This window comes from Mesoplodon mirus, assembly GCF_964341445.2.
Source record: "Mesoplodon mirus genome assembly, chromosome: 6".
Lineage (NCBI taxonomy): Eukaryota > Metazoa > Chordata > Mammalia > Artiodactyla > Ziphiidae > Mesoplodon > Mesoplodon mirus.
Genome location: NC_138982.1, coordinates 44,822,541 through 44,848,141, shown reverse-complemented (window position 1 = coordinate 44,848,141; position 25,601 = coordinate 44,822,541). Strand labels below are relative to the sequence as shown.

General features: G+C 43.7%; 1 pseudogene across 1 annotated transcript; it reads left to right on the top strand.

The window, feature by feature from the left end:
- The first annotated feature begins 761 nt into the window (after positions 1-761).
- Positions 762-20,167, top strand: LOC309805944 (nmrA-like family domain-containing protein 1; annotated as a pseudogene). The gene is made up of 5 exons: positions 762-824; positions 11,154-11,369; positions 12,427-12,537; positions 15,625-15,816; positions 19,950-20,167. The product of its transcript is annotated as a nmrA-like family domain-containing protein 1 (transcript).
- Positions 20,168-25,601: the final 5,434 nt, after the last annotated feature.

Below are 25,601 nucleotides of genomic sequence, written 5' to 3'. Positions count from 1 at the left end.
CTTTGTTCAAGCCTTTGTCATTTCTCACCTGTATCATTTCTTTAGTCTCCTTAGGAGAGTCTCTGTTTCCAGCATCATCTTCTTTCAACCCACCCTCCACTCTGCTGCCAGAGGACCACACAAAACCTGCTGTGGCTGCCAGGAAAATTCAAGCTTCTTGCCAATGCGTACCAGCTCTTTGTGTTCTGGCTTCTGCCATCCTTCCTAGTCTTACTTCCTACCATTCATATAGCATTACTGCAGCCATCGTTGAGCCCTTTGTCATGATTGCCCTGCCTCTGAACTTGACTACGTGTGGTTCCTCTTGCCTGGGATGGTCTCTCTTCCTCCTCTCCCTGACTGAACAACTCATGGGGTCTTCAGGCCAGCTCCAGCATCATCTCCTCTAAAAAGCCTTCCTTAACACCCCCAGTCTGGGTTTTGTGTCTTTACTCCAGGACCTATGCTCCCTCAGCATTTCTCTCTGCTGTACTTTTACTTATTTACTTACTAATTCAATGCCTATGAGGCACTCAATATACATTTGCTGAACACATGAGTAAGTGAATAAATGAATCCTCTGGTAGAAAATTGCAGTGTTAGAGTGAGTAAGCTAGCTGGTGAGAACAAAAGTTTTATAAGGGAGAGGCAAAATTAGGGGTGGGTGTGGTAATCAGACGTGGTTTATAATTCTCACACTCGAAAAGAAATTGCATTTCAGCTGCTGTCGCTGCTGGGAGAAAAGTCCTGCTACTGCACTGACTCTTCCTTTGTTCAGTAACATGACCAGTAAGAAAATAAGTGCAGTGTTTGGAGCAACAGGTAAAAAACTCCTTACTTTTAAAGTGCGTGCTGACTTTGCTTACTTTCTTGTCTTCCTGTTTTTAACTTCAGAGCCTGCAAGCATGGACTGAACAAAGAGCCCTTTGGAGGAAACTGAGAAAAGTATAATTTGCTTGAATTTCTGATGTGGTAAAGGGGCAGGGTGATTTGACTTGATTTGTCAGAAATGATCTCAGTGGGACAAGGACAACTGAAACATTCTCGTGTTCTTGATCATGTGCTGATTTGTTGGTGTAAGTTTCATTTCAGCATAAGTTATATGCTAGAGACTTTTCTCCACTCGCTTCCTGACAAGCCCGGGAGCAAATGTGAGAGGCCCGTGGGTATGTAGGAGATAGCCACATGCCTGACCAGTACTCCAGTGACTCTGAAAGTGTGCAGTGGGTGGGGATTAGGAGAACGTGTGGCGGGACTTCTCTCACCAGAGAGCTGCCCCGGCCTTTCAACTGGCATCTCCACTTCCCCTCTGCCTCCCTCACAATCTGTTCTCCGACAGCCAGACCTATCCTTGCAAAATGTTGTTCCAATCAAGTCACTCTCCTTCAATCTATTCTCATTTCTGCCTCTCAATGATCTGTTTGAAACTGTCAGATCATGGCATGCCTCTGCTCAAAATCCTCCCCCCCCATCTCACTCCAGTTGAAATGCAAAGCCCAGCTAATGACCTGCAACACCCTTCTCGGACCTTGTCTTCTACCAGTCTCCCTCACTCACTCTGCGTGTTCCTAAAACACACTCCCACTTTAAGGCCTTTGCATTGGCTACTCCCTCAACCTAGAGTAATCTTCCTCCAGTTACCCACGCTGCTTTCTCCCTCGTGTCTTCTAAGCCAGATGTCGCCCTCTCCATGAGTGCTTTCCAGACACACTTATTTAAAATTGCAACTCCGGGGACTTCCCTGGTGGCGCAGTGGTTAAGAATCTGCCTGCCAATGCAGAGGACACGAGTTTGAGCCCTGGTTTGGGAAGATTCCACATGCTGCAGAGCAACTAAGCCCATGAGTCACAACTACTGAGCCTGTGCTCTAGAGCCCGCAAGCCATAACTACTGAGCCTGCGTGCCACAGGTACTGAAACCCACGCGCCTAGAGCTTGTGCTCCACTACAAGAGAAGCCACCGCAATGAGAAGCCCACGCACCGCAACAAAGAGTAACCCCTGCTCGCTGCAACTAGAGAAAGCCTGCACACAGCAACAAAGACCCAACGCAGCCAAAAATAAATAAATAAATTTATTTTAAAAATTGCAACTCTGGGGCTTCCCTGGTGGCGCAGTGGTTGGGAGTCCGCCTGCCGATGCAGGGGACACGGGTTCATGCCCCGGTCCGGGAGGATCCCATGTGCCACGGAACGTCTGGGCCCGTAAGCCACGGCCGCTGAGCCTGCCCATCCGGAGCCTGTGCTCCACAACGGGAGAGGCCACAACAGGGAGAGGCCCGTGTACCAAAAAAAAAAAAAAAAAAATTGCAATTCTGCTCCACCCTGCCACTGTCTGACTCTCCTCCCTGCTTGATTTCTTCTGTTACCATCTGTCTCTCCACACTAGGATAGAAGCTCTGTGAGGACAGGGATTTTGTCTGAAGGGAGGCTAAAGCAGGGAGAAGAGAGAAGTAAAATCTCAAAAACCAACAACCAGGTAAGACATTAACTTTAAAAGGAAAAAAAAAAAGGTAATGTGAGGAGGGTTGATTGTATACAGCATTAGGGTGATAGTGAAGTTGTTGGTTTTTCCTGAAAGAGATGAGAAGCCATTGAAAGGTTTTGAGCAGAGTTGTGACATGATAAGACCTGGTGTTAAAAGGTTCACTTTGAACCTTTTAGAAGAATAGAGTTGTGATTCACTGAAATGGGAAAGATCATGGGGGAAGCAGGTCAAGGCAGGTCGGGAGCTCTGTTTTAGTCTCCTTAATTCTGACTTGCTGCTAAGCATCCAGAGTAGGAGGCTGGATAAGAGCAGGGGGGTGGCTGCTAAAGGAATCAGGTCAGATGTGTCAGAGTTGAAGAAAGTTGAGTCATAGTTAGCTAAGGAAGTGCACTGATTGCTTTACTTCCCAGTTCTTGTCCTTAGTTGGAGCTCAGGGTGTGTTTGGGCATTTGAGGAAGGGTTGCCAGATTTAGCAGATAAAAATACAAGATGCCTAACTGAGGAACCAAAATGGCGGAGTAGAAGGATGTGCTCTCACTCGCTCTTGTGAGAACACCGGAATCACAACTAACTGCTGAACAATCATTGACAGGAAGAAACTGGAATTCACCAAAAAAGATACCCCACAACCAAAGACAAAGGAGAAGCCACAATGAGATGGTAGGAGGGGTGCAATCACAATAAAATCAAATCCCATAACTGCTGGGTGGGTGACTCACAAACTGGAGAACACTTATACCACAGAAGTCCACCCACTGGAGTGAAGGTTCTGATCCCATGTCAGGCTTCCCAACCTGGGGGTCTGGCAATGGGAGGAGGAATTCCTAGAGAATCAGACTTTGAAGGCTAGCAGGATTTGATTGCAGGACTCTGACAGTACTGGGGGAAACAGAGACTCCACTCTTGGAGGACACACACAAAGTAGTGTGTGAATCAGGACCCAGGGGAAGGAGAAGTGACCCCAAAGGAGACTGAACCAGACCTACCTGCTAGTGTTGGAGGGTCTCCTGTAGAGGTGGGGGGTGGCTGTGTCTCACCACAAGGACAAGGACACTGGCAGCAGAGATTCTGGGAAGTACCCCTTGGTGTGAGCCCTCCCAGAGTCCGCCATTAGCCTGACTAAAGAGCCCCAGTAGGCTCCAGTGTTGGGTTGCCTCAGGCCAAACAACCAACAGGGAGGGAACCCAGCACCACCCATCAGAAGACAAGCAGATTAAAGTTTTACTGAGCTCTGCCCACCAGAGCAACACCCAGCTCTACCCACCACCAGTCCCTCCCATCAGGAAACTTGCTCAAGCCTCTTAGATATCCTTATCCACCAGAGGGCAGACAGTAGAAGCAAGAAGAACTACAATCCTGCAGCCTGTGGAACAAAAACCACATTCACAGAGAGACAAGATGAAAAGGCAGAGGGCTATGTACCAGATGAAGGAACAAGATAAGATCCCAGAAAAACAACTAAATGAAGTGGAGATAGGCAACGTTCCAGAAAAAGAATTCAGAATAATGGTAGTGAAGATGATCCAGGATCTCAGAAAAAGAATGGAGGCAAAGGTCGAGAAGATGCAAGAAATGTTTAACAAACACCTAGAAGAATTAAAGAACAAACAAACAGAGATGAACAATACAATAACTGAAATGAAAAATACACTAGAAGGAATCAATAGCAGAATAACTGAGGCAGAAGAACAGATAAGTGACCTGGAAGACAGAATGGTGGAATTCACTGCCACAGAACAGAATAAAGAAAAAAGAATGAAAAGAAATGAAGACAGCCTAAGAGACCTCTGGGACAACATTAAACTCAACAACATTCACATTTCAGGGGTCCCAGAAGGAGAAGAGAGAGAGAAAGGACCCAAGAAAATATTTGAAGAGATTATAGTCGAAAACTTCCCTAACATGGGAAAGGAAATAGCCACCCAAGTCCAGGAAGTGCAGAGAGTCCCAGGCAGGATAAACCCAAGAAGAAACACGCCAAGACACACAGTAATCAAACTGACAAAATTAAAGACAAAGAAAAATTATTGAAAGCAACAAGGGAAAAATGACAAATAACATAGGAGGCAACTCCCATAAGGGTAACAGCTAATTTCTCAGCAGAAACTCTAAAAGCCAGAAGGGAGTGGCATGATATATTTAAAGTGATGAAAGGGAAGAACCTACAACCAAGGTTACGCTACCCAGCAAGGATCTCATTCAGATTCCATGGAGAAATCAAAAGCTTTACAGACAAGCAAAAGCTAAGAGAATTCAGCACCACCAAAGCAGCTCTACAACAAATGCTAAAGGAACTTCTCTAAGTGGGAAATACAAGAGAAGAAAAGGACCTACAAAAACAAACCCCAAACAATTAAGAAAATGGTAACAGGAACATACATATTGATAATTACCTTAAATGTGAATGGATTAAATGCTCCAACCAAAAGACACAGGCTTGCTGAATGGATACAAAAACAAGACCCATATATATGCTGTCTACAACAGACCCACTTCAGACCTAGGGACACATACAGACTGAAAGTTAGGGGATGGAAAAAGATATTCCATGCAAGTGGAAATCAAAAGAAAGCTGGAGTAGCAATACTCATATCAGATAAAATAGACTTTAAAATAAAGAATGTTACAAGAGACAAGGAAGGACACTACATAATGATCAAGGGATCAATCCAAGAAGAAGATATAACAATTATAAATATATATGCACCCAACATAGGAACACCTCTATACATAAGGCAACTGCTAACAGCTATAAAAGAGGAAATCAACAGTAACACAATAATAGTGGGGAACTTTAACACCTCAGTTGCACCAATGGACAGATCATCCAAAATGAAAATAAATAAGGAAACAGAAAGTTTAAATGACACAATAGACCAGATAGATTTAATTGATATTTATAGGACATTCCATCCAAAAACAGCAGAATACACTTTCTTCTCAAGTGCACATGGAACATTCCCCAGGATAGATCACATCTTGGGTCACAATTCAAGCCTCAGTAAATTTAAGAAAATTGAAATCATATCAAGCATCTTTTCTGACCACACGCTATGAGATTAGAAATGAATTACAGAGAAAAAAACACAAACACATGGAGGCTAAACAATACGTTACTAAATAACCAAGAGATCACTGAGGAAATCAAAGAGGAAATCAAAAAATACCTAGAGACAAATGACAATGAAAACACGACGACCCAAAAACTATGGGAGGCAGCAAAAGCAGTTCTAGGAGGGAAGTTTATAGCAATACAAGCCTACCTCAAGAAACAAGAGAAATTTCAAATAAACAATCTAACCTTACATCTAAAGGAATGAGAGAAAGAAGAAGAAACAAAACCCAAAGTTAGCAGAAGAAAAGAAATCATAAAATTCAGAACAGAAATAAATGACATAGAAACAAAGAAAACAATAACAAAGAACAATAAAACTAAAACCTGGTTCTTTGAGAAGATTAACAAAATTGATAAACCATTAGCCGGATTCATCAAGAAAAATAGGGAGAGGACTCAAATCAATAAAATTAGAAATGTAAAAGAAGTTACAACAGACACCACAGAAATACAAAGCATCCTAAGAGACTACTAAAAGCAACTCTATGCCAATAAAATGGACAACCTGGAAGAAATGGACAAATTCCTAGAAAGGTATAACCTTAAAAGACTGAACAAGGAAGAAATAGAAAATATGAACAGACCAATCACAAGTAATGAAATTGAAACTGTGGTTAAAAATCTTCCAACAATCAAAAGTCCAGGACCAGATGGCTTCACAGGTGAATTCTATCAAACATTTAGAGAAGATCTAACACCTATCCTTCTCAAACTCTTCCAAAAAATTGCAGAGGAAGGAACACTCCCAAACTCATTCTATGAGGCCACCATCACCCTGATACCAAAACCAGACAAAGATACTACAAAAAAAGAAAATTAGAGACTAATATCACTAATTAATATAGATGCAAAAATCCTCAACAAAATACTAGCAAACAGAATTCAGCAACATATTAAAAGGATCATACACCATGATCAAATGGGATTTATCCCAGTGATGCAATGATTCTTCAATATACGCAAATCAATCAATGTGATACACCATAGTAACAAACTGAAGAATAAAAACCATATGATCATCTCAATAGATGCAGAAAAAGCTTTTGACAAAATTCGACACCCATTTATAATAAAAACTCTCCAGAAAGTGGGCATAGAGGGAACCTACCTCAACACATTAAAGGCCATATATGACAAACCCACAGCAAACATCATTCTCAATGGTGAAAAACTGAAAGCATTTCCTCTAAGAGCAGGAATAAGACAAGGTTTTCCACCCTCACCACTATTATTCAACATAGTTTTGGAAGTCCTAACCATGGCAATCAGAGAAGAAAAAGAAATAAAAGGAATACAAATTGGAAAAGCAGAAGTAAAGCTGTCACTGTTTGCAGATGACATGATACTATACGTAGAGAATCCTAAAGATGCCAGCAGAAAACTATTAGAGCTAATCAATGAATTTGGTAAAGCTGCAGCATACAAAATTAATGCACAGAAATCTCTTGCATTCCTATACACTAATGATGAAAAAGCTGAAAGAGAAATTAAGGAAACATTCCCATTTACCACTGCAACAAAAAGAATAAAATACCTAGGAATAAACCTACCTAGGGAGACAAAAGACCTATATGCAGAAAACTATAAGACACTGTTGAAAGAAATTAAAGACGATACAAACAGATGGAGAGATATACCATGTTCTTGGATTGGAAGACTCAATATTGTGAAAATGACTATATTACCCAAAGCAATCTACAGGTTCAATGCAATCCATATCAAATTACCAGTGGCCTTTTTTACAGAACTAGAACAAAAAACCTTAAAATTTGTATGGAGACACAAAAGACCCCGAATAGCCAAAACAGTCTTGAGGGAAAAAAATGGAGATGGAGGAATGAGATTCCCTGACTTCAGACTATACTACAAAGCTACAGTAATCAAGACAATATGGTACTGGCACCAAAACAGAGATATAGATCAATGGAACAGGATAGAAAGCCCAGAGATAAACCCATGCACCTATGGTCAACTAATCTATGACAAAGGAGGCAAGGATATACAATGGAGAAAAGGCAGTCTCTTCAATAAGTGGTGCTGGGAAGACTGGACAGCTACATGGAAAAGAATGAAATCAGAATACTTCCTAACACCATACACAAAAATAAAGTTATAATGGATTAGAGACCTAAATGTAATACTGGACACTATAAAACTCTTAGAGGAAAACATAGGAAGAGCACACTTTGACATAAATCACAGCAAGATCTTTTTTGATCCACCTCCTACAGTAATGGAAATAAAAACAAAAATAAACAAATGGGACCTAATGAAACTTGAGAGCTTTTGTAAAGCAAAGGAAACTACAAACAAGACGAAAAGACAACCCTCAGAATGGGAGAAAATATTTGCAAACGAATCAGTGGGCAAAGGATTAATCTCCAAAATATATAAACTGCTCATGCAGCTCAATATTAAAAAAACAAACAACCCAATCCAAAAATGGGCAGAAGACCTAAATAGACATTTCTCCAAAGAAGACATACAGATGCGAAGAAGCACATGAAAAGCTCCTCAACGTCACTAATTATTAGAGAAATGCAAATCAAAACTACAATGAGGTTCTTCCCTGGTGGCGCAGTGGTTGAGAGTCCGCCTGCTGATGCAGGGAACACGGGTTCGTGCCCCGGTCCGGGAAGATCCCACATGCCGCGGAGCGGCTGGGCCCGTGTGCCATGGCGGCTGGGCCCGTGAGCCATGGCTGCTGGGCCTGTGCGTCCGGAGCCTGTGCTCTGCAACGGGAGAGGCCACAACAGTGAGAGGCCCGTGTACTGTAAAAAACCACCACCACCACCAACAACAAAAAAACTACAGTGAGGTATCACCTCACACCAGTTAGAACGGGCATCATCAGAAAATATACAAACAACAAATGCTGGAGAGGCTGTGGAGAAAAGGGAACACTCTTGCACTGTTGGTGGGAAAGTAGATTGATACAGCCACTATGGAGAACAGTATGGAGGTTCCTTAAAAAACTAAAAATAGAGCTATCATATGACCAAGCAATCCCACTTCTGGGCATATACACTGAGAAAACCATAATTCAAAAAGTGTCATGTACCAAAATGTTCATTGCAGCTCTATTTACAATAGCCAGGTCATGGAAGCAACATAAATGCCCATCGACAGACGAATGGATAAAGAAGAAGTGGTACATATATACAATGGAATATTACTCAGCCATTAAAAGGAACAAAGTTGGGTCATTTGTTGAGATGTGGATGGATCTAGAGACTGTCATATAGAGTGAAGTAAGTCAGAAAGAGGAAAACAAATGTCGTATATTAACGCATATATGTGGAACCTAGAAAAATGGTATAGATGAACCGGTTTGCAGGGCAGAAATTGAGACACAGATGTAGAGAACAAATGTATGGACACCAAGGGTGGAAAGCGGCGGGGGCAGGGGTGGTGGTGGTGTGATGAATTAGGTGATTGGGATTGACATGTATACACTGATGTGTATAAAATTGATGACTAATAAGAACCTGCTGTATAAAAAAGTAAATAAAATAAAATTTTAAAAAAAGAAGATGAGATATAAAAGAAAGTGCTACTACTTTCTAAATATGGTATTACACTAATATGTATAAAATGGATAACTAATAAGAACCTGCTGTATAAAAAATAAATAAAATAAAATTTAAAACAAAAAATACTAGATGCCTAATTAAATTTGACAGGGGATGTGTTAACCCTTACCTGTATGTGTGTTTGCACGTCAAACTCTTGAACAGTATCTCCAGTGCCTGCCATTCTTACCTGTAGGGGAACTGGGTCCAAGAGGACACAATCCAGAAAAAGCAAGGAGGGTCTAGGACAGTTAAGTACAACAAAAATGGATGCTTTGGGGGTTGCTTTCTCAAGCTGATAGGTTTATTGGTGTGTCCTGCTAGTTTAAAGGAACAGGGCCAAGATGGATGAATTCCTCTCCTGGTTTCGGTCTTAATGAAATATTAACGTGGGAGTGGTTAGGAGAGCCAGTCCTGGTTTTGGTATAACTCCTCTTATTTTTTCATACTGGTCCATATCATTTGGTTCTCCATCTCCATCTCCTGGCGGGTCCAGGCAGGACTATCCACCCCCAAAGCTGAGAATGGACAGCACAGAGATTTCATTTTTTCTACTTCATTCATTCATTCAATAAATAGATATTGGAAACTTGCAATGTGCCAGGCACTAGTCTCAGAACATGGTTGGTAAACAGGGATGAAGAGTTTCTCTCTTCAAGGAGAATGTTATTTAGGTTATAGTACAGTTATGAGGAAATAATTACAACAGTCAATGTTGTGGGTTGAATTGTGTCCCCTCCCAAATTCATATGTTGAAGCCCTAAGCCCCAGTACCTCTGAATTGACAGTATTTACAGACAGGGCCTTTAAAGAGTCAATTAGGGACTTCCCTGGTGGTGCAGTGGTTAAGAATCCGCCTGCCAATGCAGGGCACAAGGGTTTGAGTCCTGGTCTGGGAAGATCCCACATGCCGTGGAGCAGCTAAGCCCGTGCACCACAACTACTGAGCCTGTGAGCCACAACTACGGAGTCTGTGTGCCACAACTACTGAAGCCCACGTGCCTACAGCCCATGCTCTGCAACAAGAGAAGCCACCGCAATGAGAAGCCTGCGGGCTGCAACAAAGAGTAGCTCCAGCTCACTGCAGCTAGAGAAAACCTGCGCGCAGCAATGAAGACCCAATGCAGCCAAAAATAAATAAATAAATTAATTTTTTTAAAAAAGAGTTGATTAAGTTAAAGCAAGGCCATGAGAGTAGGCCATAATCTAATTTGACTGGTGTCCTCATAAGAAGAAGGAATTCTGACACAGAGAGAGATACGTGGAGGGGTCACTGCTCCTTTAACCCTTGGGTCCCCTTCTGATGCCTTCCTCTGGCCAGACCCAAACTGAGGGCAAGAGGGTCCACTGATAGAGTTCATACAGGTCGGCCTCTCAGGGCACTAGGTAGGACAGAGATGGTGAAGGTGGATTTCGAGGCACACACACAAAAAAATTTCAGGACGGGTATCCAAACAATTTGATGGAGGATCCCAAATGTCAGTAACCCTGCACAGTACCTGGCATACATCACAGGGCATTCAGTAAATACTTGTACAGTGGATAAATTGGGCAAGTAATGATCATATCATGAATGGCCTTGAACTCCATAAAAAGAAACTTCTGCAAGTTTTCAACCTTTTAAAAAATATATAGAATAGGAACCTGTCTTGAAAGTAAAATTGTATGAAGGACCTAAAAATGAAGTCTACAACCATATAAAAGTAGAATTGCTTAGTCTGGGGTGGGGAGTCTGGTGCCCTGCTCACTTGACATCCCTGTTGCCTCCAGCCTCCCCCATTCTCTGCACCCCCCCACCCCCGCCTCCATGGCTTCTGCTAAGCTACCACTGAGGAGGCTGTGAGAAACCTAGCTTGAAAACCACTCTTGCGAGGCCATGCGGATGCCTCCCAAAGTAGTTACAACAGCAGCTTTACTCTGAGTAACGGGACTCCCTGACCAACTTCTTTTAGTGAACATTCTTCCTGACCCTTCCTGTATTTCTTCTTCCCCAATCCTGCAGGGTGGCTCTGTGGCCAGGGCCATTTTGGAGAGCAAAAAGTATGAGGTGAGAGCACTGGCCAGGGATGTGACTCAACCAAATGCGCAGGTGCTCCGGGACTTTGGGGCCGAGGTGGTAAAAGGCGACCTGAATGACAAACATCAGTGGAGGCCTCCTTGAAAGGAGCCTTCATGGTGACCAACTTCTGGGACCATTTCAGCAAAGAGAAAGAAGTGTGTCAGGTGGGAACCACCTTTGAGGCCTCTCTTTTTCTCCTCCCTGGCTACTCTGCCCTCCTTGGAAGGCAGTAGGCCTTCGGCCTGGGCAAAAATGTAAGCCTCATCCCAGAACATCTCTCTGGCATTTATGAAATATATGTACTTCAGGTACTTGTTAGAGGTGGATTGTTACGTGATTGTAAAGTCAGTGTTATGTGACACCTGTCCAAATGTGACCTTGAGGATCTGACAGTGACCGTGTAGTGGAGCCAGCCATTAGAGCCTCTGATTCTCACCATTTGTTTGTAGATGGCACATGAGGGATGGCAGCAAGAACACCCCACAAATCAAGGTTACTCTGAGAGTGAGATGGGAAGAACAAAAATGTAATGAATATGTTCACTTCTGGCAGAGAATTAGGGATGAATTAGTAATGGGTACATAGGAAAAGAAGTAAGCAAATAAGCAAATAAGCCCACAGTGATTAACTCCAGGGAAAATGAACATTTGTAGAAAAAGTAAATGTAACCATAGAATATCACATGGCTCAGATTCAGCTGTGTAAGCACTGATGAATGATGTAGTCCCAAACTGTGATATTCTGAGGATGAAAAAAAGGGAATCATGTTTGTGTATGTGTGTGATGGTCATGGTGGGCTGTGTGTGTGTGTGTGTGTGTGTGTGTGTGAGAGAGAGAGAGAGAGAGAGAGAGAGAAACTGAGAGAGCGAGCCGAAGATGAGGACTCATCTGTCATAGTAGAAATTTGGTAGACAATATCTTAAACTGAGAAAAATCAAGGATTAGCAGTATAAACATATTATTTAGAAATAAAGAAGCAGCTGAAAGAGATGAAAATGGTTATTTCTGGAGAGTAGTTATCAGCATGAAGGTGCAGGGAACTTCTTTGTCATTATGAGATCTACTTTTTCCCCCAAAACAGTACTATTTGAAAATTATACATATGTATAAACTAGAAAAATATGAAGATCAGATTTTAAAAATTTAATGGATGGGATCAGACTCTTTCAGAAATGGTACAATTCAAAAAGTTAAGAGCAGGGTTGAACCATTTTAGGTTCATTTGGCGTTCCCATGACCAGTGTCCTTGTGGCAGCTTACTTTGAAAACTTTCTTGGCCCATGGAAGCCAGTGAAAGCCTCTGATGGAGAGTACTACACCCTGGTAAGTGGAAGGTTGCCGTGAAAGCTAACCAGACACCTGCTGTCCTCCCCTCATTCCTCTCTTCAGTGGACGCATGCCATCTGAGTGCCTACCATGTGCTCAGCTCTGTGTGAAGTGCTGAGAGGGATCCCACATTGTCCTAGACTTACCAGAGAGCTGAATCTTGGGCTGGAAACACTGAGGATTACACTTGCAGTCTTATCGTGCTGATGCCCCTCATATAAGCAGTGAGCCACGTGGCCTCAAGCCTCAGTTTCCTCATGTCTAATGGGGAAGCTGGACGAGATGATTTCTCCTACTAGCTCATCTCTCTGCCCTTCTGTGGCAACAGGGAAAACATTCTCCTCTTGACCTGGGTCCCAGGGTCAGAAATCCCTAGGGGGACCCTGACTCCCGGGGATGGGTTTCCAGCCCTGCCTGCAGAGTCTGATTCCATAAGTCTGGGCTGGGGCCTGGAAGACTGTAGTTTTGACAAGGACTCCTGGTAATTCCAATGCTGCCAAGTCTCCTGGCTGGCACTCCCCTGCCCTTTGGGGACATTTTCTTTGCCCATAGTCCAAGGGTGGCTCTGTGGAGTGGAAGGAATATGGGAGAATCAGTTTCAGCAAGTCAGTCTTTCTTCCTTGGCACATAATTAAGACTCGTCAGGGGCATAACTAGTGGCAAAGTAGACCTGAGCTAGAACAAGGAGCACATGCCACACATCACAGACGACTTGGGTAACAGTTCAACAAGTGACGAGATAAATGTATAAAGGTGACATATCTCTTCACCTGCCCTTCTTCCTATGCCCTTACCAGGTTTCAGAAGCCAGCTCACCTGACGTTTCCCAGGTCCTGAACTAGGACATTGTAATCTATGGATTAGATTGGCCCTAGGTGAAGAGGTGATGCCTTAAACTTCTGGTGGTACCCAGTCCCATGTGGGGTCTTCACATCTGTAAAACCCAGCCTCAGGTATCCCGGAGCCTCATCCCCTCCACCCGCGCCCCCGCCCCCAGAGGAATAGCTAACATTTACTAAGCACTTACTGGGTGTTTGGTGTCTGTTTTACAGATGGGGAAACTGAGGCACAGATAGATTAACTTTGCCAAGGTCACTAATAAGGCAGAAACAGAACTTGAACTCAGGCAGTGTGGCTCCAGAACCATATTCTTTTTATTTTTTATTTTAATTTTCTTGGCTGCGCTGCAAGGCATGCAGGATCTTAGTTCCCCGACCAGGGATGGAATCTGTGCCCCCCCTGCAGTGGAAGCACAGAGTCCTAACTACTGAACTGCAAGGGAATTCCAGAACCACATTCTTTACCGCTGTCCCTTAGCTGCTTTTAAACTCAGCCCAAGAATCTCAACCTTCAAGTAAAAACAAACCTCAAAGTCAGAATAGACTTGACTCTGAGTGCCTCAAAAAACTCAGACTGCTTTTTTATAAATATAAGTTACAATTATAATTTAAGCAGAGGAATGAGCAGACATTTTGCCTACCAAGAAATTCAGGCAGGAAATTAATTTTGCTACAAAAGACAAGCTATGATATTTAGTCCCTGGTTGCTAAGCCTGAAGTCACTTTTATACTGGACTGAAATTCAGAGACCTTGATTCTTGTCCTAGGTTGCTGTTTTCTAACTGGGAGGCACTGGGTGAGTCAATAGACTTAGATTCTTCCATTCAAAAAATAAGAGTGCTGGGGCTAGATTACATCCACATTGGGTTCCAGCCTCAGGAGTCTGGGAATCTATGAGAGGCTATATCACACTGCAGGAAGGACACAGGCTTTGGAGTGACGGATGAGGGTTTGAACCCCCTTCTGCTGCTTACTGGCTGAGTAACCTCAGGCAAGTAACTGATATTCCTATATTTCAAGGTTGTTTTGAGGATTAAACAAGCCAATATGTTTGCTCATTCATTCATTCAATAAATATTTGAGGGCCTACTATGTGCCAGTCACTTACTGGGGAATCACTAATAAACAGCTCAAAACGGACAAAGCTGAGCCCTCATTAAGCTCATATTCTGGTGGAGGAGTTAGATAATAAACATAATAGATAAGTAAAGTATATTATATGTTAGAAGGTGATAAGCACAGTAAAAAAAATAAGGCAGAGTAAGGTATTTGTGGAGTGCTAGCAGTAAGGGAGTTGTGTGTGAAATTTAAATAAGGTGATTGGTGGGCTTCTTTGAGAAGGTGACATCTGAGCAATGTCTGATGGAGGTAAGTAATGGGCTTTGTGAATATTCAGGGGAAGAGCTTTTCAGGCAGAGAGAACAGCCAGTGTGGCTGGAACAGAGCAAGTTTCGGGGTTGGGGAGAGGGTAGTAGGAGGTGAGGCCAGAGGTAATAGAAGGTCTGGTCCTGTAAGCCATTGGTTTTTCCTCTGAGAGACACGGAGAGCCATTGGAGGGTTCTGGGCAGACATGACATGAGCCGACTTTAGTTTTTACAGAATCACTCTGACTTTTGTGTTGAAAAGAGACTGTGGAAGGGCAAGAGTGGAAACAAGGAGCCCAAATTTGCAATAATCCAAGTCAGAGTTGATGGTGGCTTAGACCAGGGTGATAGCAGTGAGGATGGCGAGAAGTGGTCAGATTCTGGACATACTATAAATAGGACTTCAAAAAAAAAAATAGAAAGAATATGGGGTAGGAGAGACACCTCAAGGTTGACTTGAAGATTTTTGACTTGAGAAACTGGAATGATAGAGTTGCCATTAACTGAGATGGGGAAGTCCGTAGGGGGAGCAGGTTGTGCAGGAACTCACTTTGGAGCACCTTGAGTTTCAAATGTCTCTTAAACAGTCAAGTAAGGCTGTTGAGTAGGAAGTTGGACATATGAGCCTGGAGTTGAGCAGAGATGCCTGGGTTAGAGATAGCAATCATACTTCGCACACAGGATATGCTTAGTAAATGGTCACTCTCTTTTTTTCTTTAAATCAACACCCAGGCAGTACGGTGTTTTTCTCCAGCAAACCTTATAACTGTGCATAGATTGTGGCTACTCAGTGTTCCCATACCTCCTGTTTAAGTGGTGGGACCTACCAAGAATGTGAAGTAATTAGCTATTTTTACCTTTTTTTTTTTTCCTTTTTAAAACTAGCACTGCCCGTGGGGGATGTACCAATGGATGGCATCCCTGTTGCTGATGTTGGAGAGGTCATCTGCAGCATTTTTTAATTTGCCAGAGAAGTCTGTAGGCAAGGCCGTGGGTCTCAGTGCAGAAGCACTAACAGTACAGCAATATGCTGATGTTTTGTCCAAGGGTTTGGGGAAAGAAGTCCGAGATGCAGAGGTGAGTTCTTAAGAGATATAAACGTGATCGCAAATGGTCACAGCCCACTAACTTACAAATTCTGGGAGACTTTCGACAGATTTGGGCAGGGTTGAGCTTAGGCTGTTGGAAAAAATTGAAGAGGATTCCTGTTCCACGAATCTGTCTTCAGCTGTTGGTGTATCTGAATTCTACCCTTAGGACTTTATCGCTTTGGCTTCAGGTTAATCAGTTTATTAAAGTAAAATTCCTTTTGGGTGGAAAGAACTTAGACTCTGAAGACTGAGGTACAATGTTTCCGTATATGCTGTACCAACCCTCTCCTCCCAGGAGCTCATCACTGATCAGGCCAGTCTGCCAGAGCTGGTCTGCGTGGGGCATGGCACTTAGCCTCTCTGAGCTGCTGCTTCCTCATTCATAAAGTGGAACGAAAGCATCTACCTTGGGACGTTTTTGGAAAATTAGAGAGGATATATTTAAGGGGGTTAGCTTAGTGTTTGGCACGTAGTAAGTATACCTCAAGGACCTATTATGTACCTGGTGCTATCTTTAAAGCGTTTACAACAGAGTTGGGGTGAAAATGGTAATGCACATGAAGTCACAGTGATCAGTCCAAAGCAGAACACTGTGGGTGCTTAATTGTGTTACCCACACTCTCTGCGCTATAGGTGGTCAGAGAGGGTAGGAGAAGGCTTCATGGAAGAAGTAGCCTTGAGGTGGTCCTTGAGGGTGGGCAAGACTGTGTATGGGTGGAGGGAGCGATAGAGCTGGCCTGGCTAAATTCTAGAAACAACAGGAATGAACCAGAGGCAGTCTGAGGAAGTAAGCAAATCCTGGCTCTGCCCTTATCTATGTGGGGAATCTTGGCATTTACATAACCTCTCCAGCCTCCCTTTATTCAGATGTTAAAAAGGTTATTATGGGCCTTCCCTGGCAGTCCAGTGATTAGGGGTCCTCGCTTCCACTGCAGGGGGCACAGGTTCGATCCCTGGTCAGGGAACTAAGAGCCCACAAGCCACGCTGTGTGGCCAAAATTTTTAATAAATAAATAAAAGGCTATTACACCTGCCATAGGTTTGTTGTGAGGGTGCAGTGAGACCCACATGGGAGGGACCTGGCCCTGGGTCTGGCACTTAGTAAGCCTGCAATAACCGATCAGGCTGGAATGGCTACAAGAGACCTTTTATAGAGAAGTGAGGGAAATGGATGATCCTGAGCACTCCCAGCCATTTCTCCAAGCAGGTGTTGATAAGAGGAAGGAGAGAGAACAGGGTTTCTAAGAAGGAAGTATGTGTTTGTGTCTGCCAGGCAGAGACACCGTAGCAGCTGAAAGGAAGACCCATACCTTCCCTCAAGCTAGCAGGCATTAACTAACACGGCTCTTTGCCTCTCTCGGCTGCTGTTGTCCCATCTGTGGAAGGGGAGGGTGGTTTGGATGACTACTAAGGCTCTACCCAGCACTAACATCTCTCCAGAGTAGAGAGAGTCCCTTTTTCCTTACAGGGTTCCAGCCTGCTTTTGTAAATTAAGATTTATTGGATCACAGCCATACCTTTGTTTATGTATGTCTCTGGCTGGTTTCAGGATACTGTGGTAGATCTGAGTAGTTGTGACAGAGACCATATGGCCGGAAGGCCTAAAATATTTATATCTAGCTCTTCAAGAAAAAGGTTGTTGACCCTTGCTCTAGAATGTTTCCTAGGGTTAGGGATAGAGGGTTGGTTTTTGTTTTCTTCTGCAACTCTTGGGCCCTGAGTCTTGAGGGGGTATCTATATTCTCAGTTCACCTCAGGGACGGGAGCTGTGAGGAGGCTGAGAGATCTTTTGGGGGGAAAACTATTGTAGGTGTTAATCCAGCCATAAAAACACATCTGGGTAGCTCCTAAGAAGGCACCACCCACTCAAAAGATGGACTTGATGAGAAGGTCTGCAAAGTCTCTTATACCCGGGTGCAAATTTACTTTTCAGTGATTGACCCTTCCCCCAGTGCCTTTGAATTCGGGTCTTCTATTCATTTTTGTCTGTGGAGTCTGAACTCTGTAAAGAAGAAGGGGAGGAAGGTGAAGAGTGTGGGCATATGGTGTGTATGCGTTCATTCTCAGAGGACCCGGTAGACTGTTTGGGAAGGCTCAGGACTGTCCAAGCATCTCTCAGTCACATACCTGGTTTCTGACTGATTTTGGTACATCAAGCTATTTCACAATGCAGCAGAAACTTCTCTGGCACCTAAAGTTTTAGGGGATTAGAGGCTGGAAGTTCTACAGAATGGTTAATGCTGTTCTTAGTAACTAGTTTGACTTGAAGCCGCTGCCCACTGGTCTGGAGTAGGAAAATGCTTACAGGCTATGCTACTCTGGCGGAGGATGCATGTGGCCACAAGGTGGCGCCCCAGCCTTGGCAGTCTGACTTTTCCCCAGTCCGATCAGAAGGCTGTTTGCCTAATTATTTCAGTGACTACTCCCCTCTCCCCCAGAACAAACTCCCACCAGAAACTCTGATCTGGCTGAAACTGCCTGTCTAGCCCCAAAAGGAACACGGTTCTCTCAGAAAGTGAGACACAACAGAACACATCTGTTTCCTTCAAAAATCTGCAGAAAAGAAGCCCTTATTTTACTGAGGGATATTAGTTACCAAAGTTACAGGATGAGAGAGTAACTCAAGGAGACAGACATTTTAGAGGTCATCTTCCATGCTTTGCTTATAGCCTTCTATTTCCAAACTCACTAAAACTTAAGTTTTTTTTTCTGATTTCAAAAATTACAAATGCTTATTGAAGAAAATACATAAAATTATAAAAAAGAATATAAAAATCATATTGTTTAATCTATCAGAGATAGTAACTGTTAAGATTTACACATTTTCTTCTAGTCTTTTTCCAGTATATATGTAATAAAATTAAAACAACATGATATGTACAATTTTGTAACCAGCTTTTTCACTTGACATTATATTATGAGCACTTTTCTATTTTGTTCAACTTCTTCAAAAATATTAATTTTAGTAACTGTATAATATTTTTAGAGTAGATGTACCATAACTTATTTTACCATTCCTCTGTTTTTGGACCTGCAGTTTGGTCTTGGTTTTTCATTATTATAAATGGCATATGACGATCATTGTTTTATATGAGTTTGCCTCTGTCACATTTTTCTAAGGCCAGGTGGAATAACGAGATTAGAGTTTATCTCTGGGGGCTAAAGACAGGTTATACTGGATCCAATAGTTAGAAAAGGTCTTAGCAGGAATTCCCTGGCTGTCCAGTGGTTAGGGCTCTGCACTTCCACTGCAGGGGGCATGGGTTCGATCCCTTTGGGGAACTAAAATCCTGCATGCCACATGGTACAGCCAAAAAAAAAAAAAAAAGGAATGGTCTTAGCTGATTGATTCAGGCAGCAGAACTATTGATCTATTGATCTATTTAGTGTCAGAAGGGACTCAAGGGGTGGGTTTTGTGGAGAGTGATAGAAGGTGGGTGTGTGATGGGCAGCGTTTGTTGTGTCCGGCCCTGGCCGAGGCTGGGATGGCTGAAGTCGAGATGCTCATTTCCAATCTAGGCCGGGAGTGGTGATGGAAGGGACGTGGGTCAGGAGGGAAGGATGGAGAGCCCGGTGCTTTGATGCTGCATGCAGGGCTGGATGGGTAGAAGATCTCAGAGGGCTGCTGAGGGAATCCCAGGAGAAAATGTATATGAAAGCTGGTCAGATGAAGAGGCTACAGATCCACAATACCTTATCCCAAGTGCTTGGGGTCAGAAACAATTCCACTTTCAGAATCTTTCAGCTTTTAGATAGGTTATATCTATGTATATTATGTAACATCAACATCAGGGGCTGGGGCAGGACCCTATAATCAAACACATCACTACCTCTGCAGACAAAGACATGACTATTTCCACTAAATGGGATCATTAAAGACCATAAATAACTTCCCATAAGTTCAGATCAGGTTTTGCCACCAAATCAGTTCAGAAAAGTCAGTATGTTGCCAAATTGCTTATGAAGAAACTTCCGTGTTTCTTGGGTTTTGGAGTTAGGCTAAAGAATTGTGGACCTGTATCATCATGAAAGTGAATACTTTCTTCTCAAACTATTTTAAATGAGGGCAATGACATTTCCTGGGTTTTTTTCTTCTTTTTTTTTACTTGTTCTTAAAAGATCACCCTGGAAGCTTACGAGAAGCTAGAATTTCCTGCAGCGAAGGAAATGGCCAATATGTGTCATTTCTATCAAATGAAGCCAGATCGTGATATCAAGCTCACCCACCGACTGAACCCCAAAGTCAAAAGCTTCAGCCAGTTCATCTCAAAGAACCAGTCAGCCTTGAAGGGCATTTAAGCTGTTCACACAGGCCCCTGAACAAACAATGTCCTTCCTCCCAGATCCTGGTCCTCTTTATAGCACAACATCTATGTTTACAGAACAGATAGGTTAGAATACAATGGTTTACACCCCCAAAGGCTTCCCTGGCAGGGAACACTACAGAGCTGATCTGACACAGTAATTTGACCCACATATAGCTTTCCAGCTACTGATAAGCATGGTACACCTGTTAGGTTAAATGAGAAGCCCGCAGCCTGTCACCTTTTGTAGCTCTCTCCCCAACAGCCCATTGCCTCAGAAGGCTCTGGCCTGAGGAAGTTGGAGCTTCTTCCCTAACATGAATCAGTGGGGATGGGGGCACTCAGCTTTCTCCTGCATAAGTGATCCTGAGGCCTGTCTCTGGAACTCTCCTAAGCAACTCCTAGGACTTTTTCAAATGCATTGTCACATTCTCAGTGAAGTTTTAAGTGATCTTAATTTCTTAAAATAAAAATCTTTGTAGAGTTTTCTGGGGAACATGGTGTTCAATGAACTGCACGAGTGTTGGAAACTGAAATTCAGTTTTGCTTCAAAGTTAGAAGCTCATTTCTGATTCATTCATTAAATCACCATTCAATTGCTCATCTTTTCATTCACTTACCCCTCATTTATCCAGTCCACAAACTTTCTTTTTAGCACCTCTGCTTCCGTGTGTTTTCTTATTGGAGTGGCCCACTCTCCAAAGGCCGCCATGGCTCCTTTTCAGTTTGTGGTCGGCTTTGTGTCATGCCAGGGCAAGAGGGGCTAATGTGCTACTTAGCTACAAGTGAAGCCCAGAGGCTCTGCAGTGGGTAAAGGCCAGGAGCTTGAGGCAGTGTTTGGGGAAAGGTAGGGAAGTGGAAAGAGAAGGTGATGGAAGGGCTCCCATAGTATCTTTGTATATCTCTGGCTTAGCATTTTCTACCCCATATTGTAATTGCCTTGTTTACTTATTTTCCTCTTGGCTGTGAGAGACTTGCCCCCCTCTTTATCCCAGTGCCTGGCATATGATAGGCGATCAATAAATGTTGATTGACTAAATGAGTGAATAAAGTTATTGATCATACCGTTTCAAGAAAAGGGAAATAAACAGGTTCATGGGTTGGAGAGTGGTGAGAACCACCAACTGATACTGAAAGGGCAAGAGGCTGTCCACTTCCGGGAGAGGGGGTGAATCCCTACTACTCTGGGGCAGGCAGCGGATGGGGCTGGCTGTGGCTGAGCAAGGACAGGGTGGCAGAGCCTGTATGAGAGGACACAGTGGCCTGGGACCTGGCTCAGAGGGGAGGCTCAGCAATGCCAAACATCAGCCTTTTTGTCTCTTAAGGCATCAAGTGGTATTTGTTGAATGAATGATGTTGAGGTTATTGCAGACAAGGTCCTTGAGGGGAAATTACTGTCAATTTGAGGACCACACTCCTTTCCAAAAGGCACTCTCCTTATCCCCCGACTAATCAACTCTATCTGGCTCAAGCTCTCAACCCTGGGAAACGGGTCTGGATAAATTTCTAAAACGGGAAAAGAAAAACAAAACCCTAAACTAAAAATAGGTGGTTTATTACTCTTCTGGGTGGGCCAGGCAGGAAGAATGGCTGCTGTTTCCTAAATAAACCTCAGCATCCCCTAAATGGGACTGCCTGTAGGCCTGCGCATCCCCTGGCCCCCTTGTATGTTCACTGGGTGGCAGGTTGGTTCTTTCAGCCTTTGGGACAAGGCTGGGGTAGCCCTGGGACAGCCCCACTATTGTTCCTGGAAAGCACAAGAAACCCTTCCTGGGTTTAGAAGCAAACTTTACAGCAGCCGATCTGAAATGAGAGTGCATTTTAGGGGCCTAGTTTGCATCTCCAACTCACACAACCAATAAGGGGAAAAGAGCTGTTAAAGTTGGTCTAAAACATTTTAACATTTTAAAATAAAAGACGAGGGACTCCACCACTGCCCTCTCTTTTCTTTCCCTACAATCTCCAGGCCTAGGGAGAGAAAAGCTTCCCTTCCGAGTTGCTCAGAGTAGAGACTTGGGGACCCACAAGAAGCACAGCAGGTGGAAATGGGCTGTGTGCCACAGGGAATGCAATCACCCTCTGTGGTCCAGGAAATGGGTTGGGTGGCGGTGAGGGTGGAGGTGATGGAACAGAAGGGATGCAGAAGGAGGTATCTCTCTCTGATTCTAGAAATGTTCCTAGAAATATTAGCTATGAAGTCAGAGGATGCTGAATTTGATTCTTGTCTGTGCCACTGACTAGTTGTGTGAATTTGGGCAAGTGTCTTGACTTCTCTGGATTTTAGTTTCCCCATCCTCACGAGGTGTGCTGGGAGGGCTACAAGAGTAAAAGTGTAAAAAGCACTTTGGACAGTCTTTAGCAGATAGAAAGTGCTCAATAAACAGTAGCTATAATTATTATTGAGAATAACTCCTGCCTTCGCCTCCTTCGTATAGCACCCTGAGTTCTGAGGTGCTCACAAGATGCTCTGGGTCTCCCCCTGACCTGCCACCCACCCGTGGCTTCCTGGACCGCAGGTTCATCTCGCCCTCTGCCGGGGGTCTGGTCCCTGCCATCTCCCTTTACCTACCACTAGATGGCAGGACGAGCCTAGCATCTAGCATGAGAAAGGGTCGCTGCAACCTCATCCACCGGGATTTCTCCAGAGGTCTTCTTTTTTTTTTTTTGAGGCAAGGAATAACAACTTTATTCAGAAAGCCGGCAGACCGAGAAGATGGCAGACTAAAGTCTCAAAAAAACCATCTTTCCAGGGGCCTTCTTTGAGAACAAGTCTCCAGGAGACAGTTATATGGTGCATCTTACAGCCCTTCAGCCTTTCTCAGGCTCTCTCAGTCAACCTCCATGGTCATTTCTACAAACAAGTGCTGGGCACCTTTCCTGAGCCTGGCATTGTGGGATTAAGGGCCTTCTCTGTGCCTGATGTGGGATTAACAAAAGGAAAGGAAGAGCCAACATATTATCCAAAGGCTCCAGCACTGGGACCACAAAGAGTCCCCTCAGGCCGAGGGTGAGTCTTCTATGGAAAGGGGGCCCCAGGCCCCCAGCCCAGGAGCACAGAGCTCCGCTTCGGACTGGTAGCGAGGGGGCGGAGCCTGGGGACGGCGCTCCTGCCGCCGGCTTCTCCACCCGCCCGGGGGACCCTTCCGACTCTGATGTCCCACCAAACTGCACAAAGAGCAGAGACAATTCCCCAAAAGGAATTCAGGGCCTGCTGGGCCAAACACTGTGCACTCTCCAAAGTAGCTGTTCCCCGGCAACCGAGCCAACTCCTGGGCTCGTCGCAGAAGTGAACAGGAAGGCAAGAGCATAAACTTTAAAACACCCCAGAGTATAAGCTGTCAGAGTATTTCTGAAGGGCTACTCAGCTAACTGTTGCAAGAGGACTAAAAACGTGCACACCCTTTAACTTGGCAGTACTTCTAGGAAGCTATTTTAAGTAAATAAACACAAATATTGATAAAAATAAAATTTCCAGGATTTTATATGGAAGTGTTGCTACTCATGAGAGTAAAAAAAATGGAAATAACCTAAATGTTCAGCATTAAAGGAATGGATAACTAAATTACTGAATCGTTTTAAAGTTCCCTTAAATTTTAAATTCTTTAAAACTAGAATTTGTAAGTAATTTTACTGAAAAAAAGCTTATTATGTTTCAAGTGAAAAATGTTGGACGTAAAATAACGTCGTATCTAGGTTAATTAAAATTATGTAAAGTACACAAGTACATAGGAAAATATTGAGAAGAAAACCACCAAGATGTTAAAAGTGGTTTTCATTGAATGGTGAGATTTTGTTTGGTTTCTACTTTCTCCTTTTATGTTTCCCCTTTCCTCCAGGTTTCCATAATAAAAATATGTTAATTCGATATTGAAATTTTATGTAAAGGAGTTACTTTTAAAGTTTAACAAATACCATAGATGACCTTAACTCTTCCTCATGTTTTGGCAACTATAATAATTGTTATTTACTATGTTCCAGCTACTATGATAGCTGTATGCACATACTTTCACTAAATCTTTGTACCAACACTCTAAACAAGATTATCTTCTTATTTGACAGATAAAGGAACATACTTCAGAGGGTTTAGGTAATTTGCCCAAAGTCACACTATTACTAGGTGGCATAGTCAGGATTTAAATTCAAGTCTGTGTGTCTGCAAAGTCTGTGAGCTTTCCACTATATCAGAACTTGGATCAATGCAATTCTCAACTTATGAAAGGACTGGGTCATCAAATTCATTCAGAGTTCAGTTGTTTGGAATTTGGGACATATTTTTCTCTTAGAAACACTGTAGAAATGCTAACCTGCAACACTGTGTAAAGATCAACCCTCCAACACTGGTGAAACTACATCTACTCTTATGCTGTGAAGCCACAACTTTCAATAAGGTGTTTCTTGCTAACCCTTTCTCCCAGATGTACACCCGAGAGAATATCGAAACTAATATCGGAGTGAGGACAAGGCAGTACTTGGGGAAGTCATGGAAAGGGTATCTCAAAAGTGGGCTTCCGCCTGCCGATGCAGGGGACATGGGTTCGTGCCCCGGTCTGGGAAGATCCCACATGCTGCGGGGCGGTGAGGCCCATGAGCCATGGCTGCTGAGCCTGCGCGTCCGGAGCCTGTGCTCTGCAACGGGAGAGGCCACAACAGTGAGAGGCCCGCGTACCCTAAAAAAAAAAAAAAAAAAAAAGTGTATGTGTGCAGGGGATTCCCTGGCAGTCCAGTGGTTAGGACTCTGTGCTTCCACTGCAGGGGCACAGATTTGATCCCCGGTCAGGGAACTATATGATCCTGCATGGCACACGGCATGGCCAAAAAAAAAAAAAAAAAAAAGTGTGTGTGTGCAGAAAGAGAAAGCAGAGTCAAGGTATTACCTGGGGTACAGGCAAAAGCCATGAGGTCTGAATGGCTGACTGTGTGAAGGCATCCAGGATAGGTTTGGTGGGTTTGAGTATGGAAGCCCAGCATGGAAACCTAGGGCGCCCCCAGGAGGTCTTGTGGGCATTAAATCCAAATGTTTCCAAGAGCCAGGCAGGTAAATTTATGAAACAGCCGATGTACCACAATACAGGATGGTGGAAACCATGGCAGTGAGAGCCTGCATGACTCAAGTACAGGCACTAAGAATAGAATTTAGCAGAAACACAGTGTCACCGAACATCAGTTGCCTCAGCTGTTCCTAACATGATGGTTTTCTGACTTTAGGGTTTAACAGTTGAATCTTCCCATTTTGTGGAAGGAGAGGTACCTGGTGAGGCTGTAAGGACAGCGGGTAGAGGGCTTGATCATGAGAGGAAGGGGCAAGAACAAGACTCCGGGGTCCCCTGCTTTGGCAATGGGGAAAATGTCAGGCGAGGGCTGCGGGGGTCAGGGAGCTTCTTGGCAGCAGCTGGTCCTATTTGTGTGTCATTACAAATGAATCATTCCCTTATTGCTTCCAGCAAAAGTTTGGCCGTGGGGGGAAGAG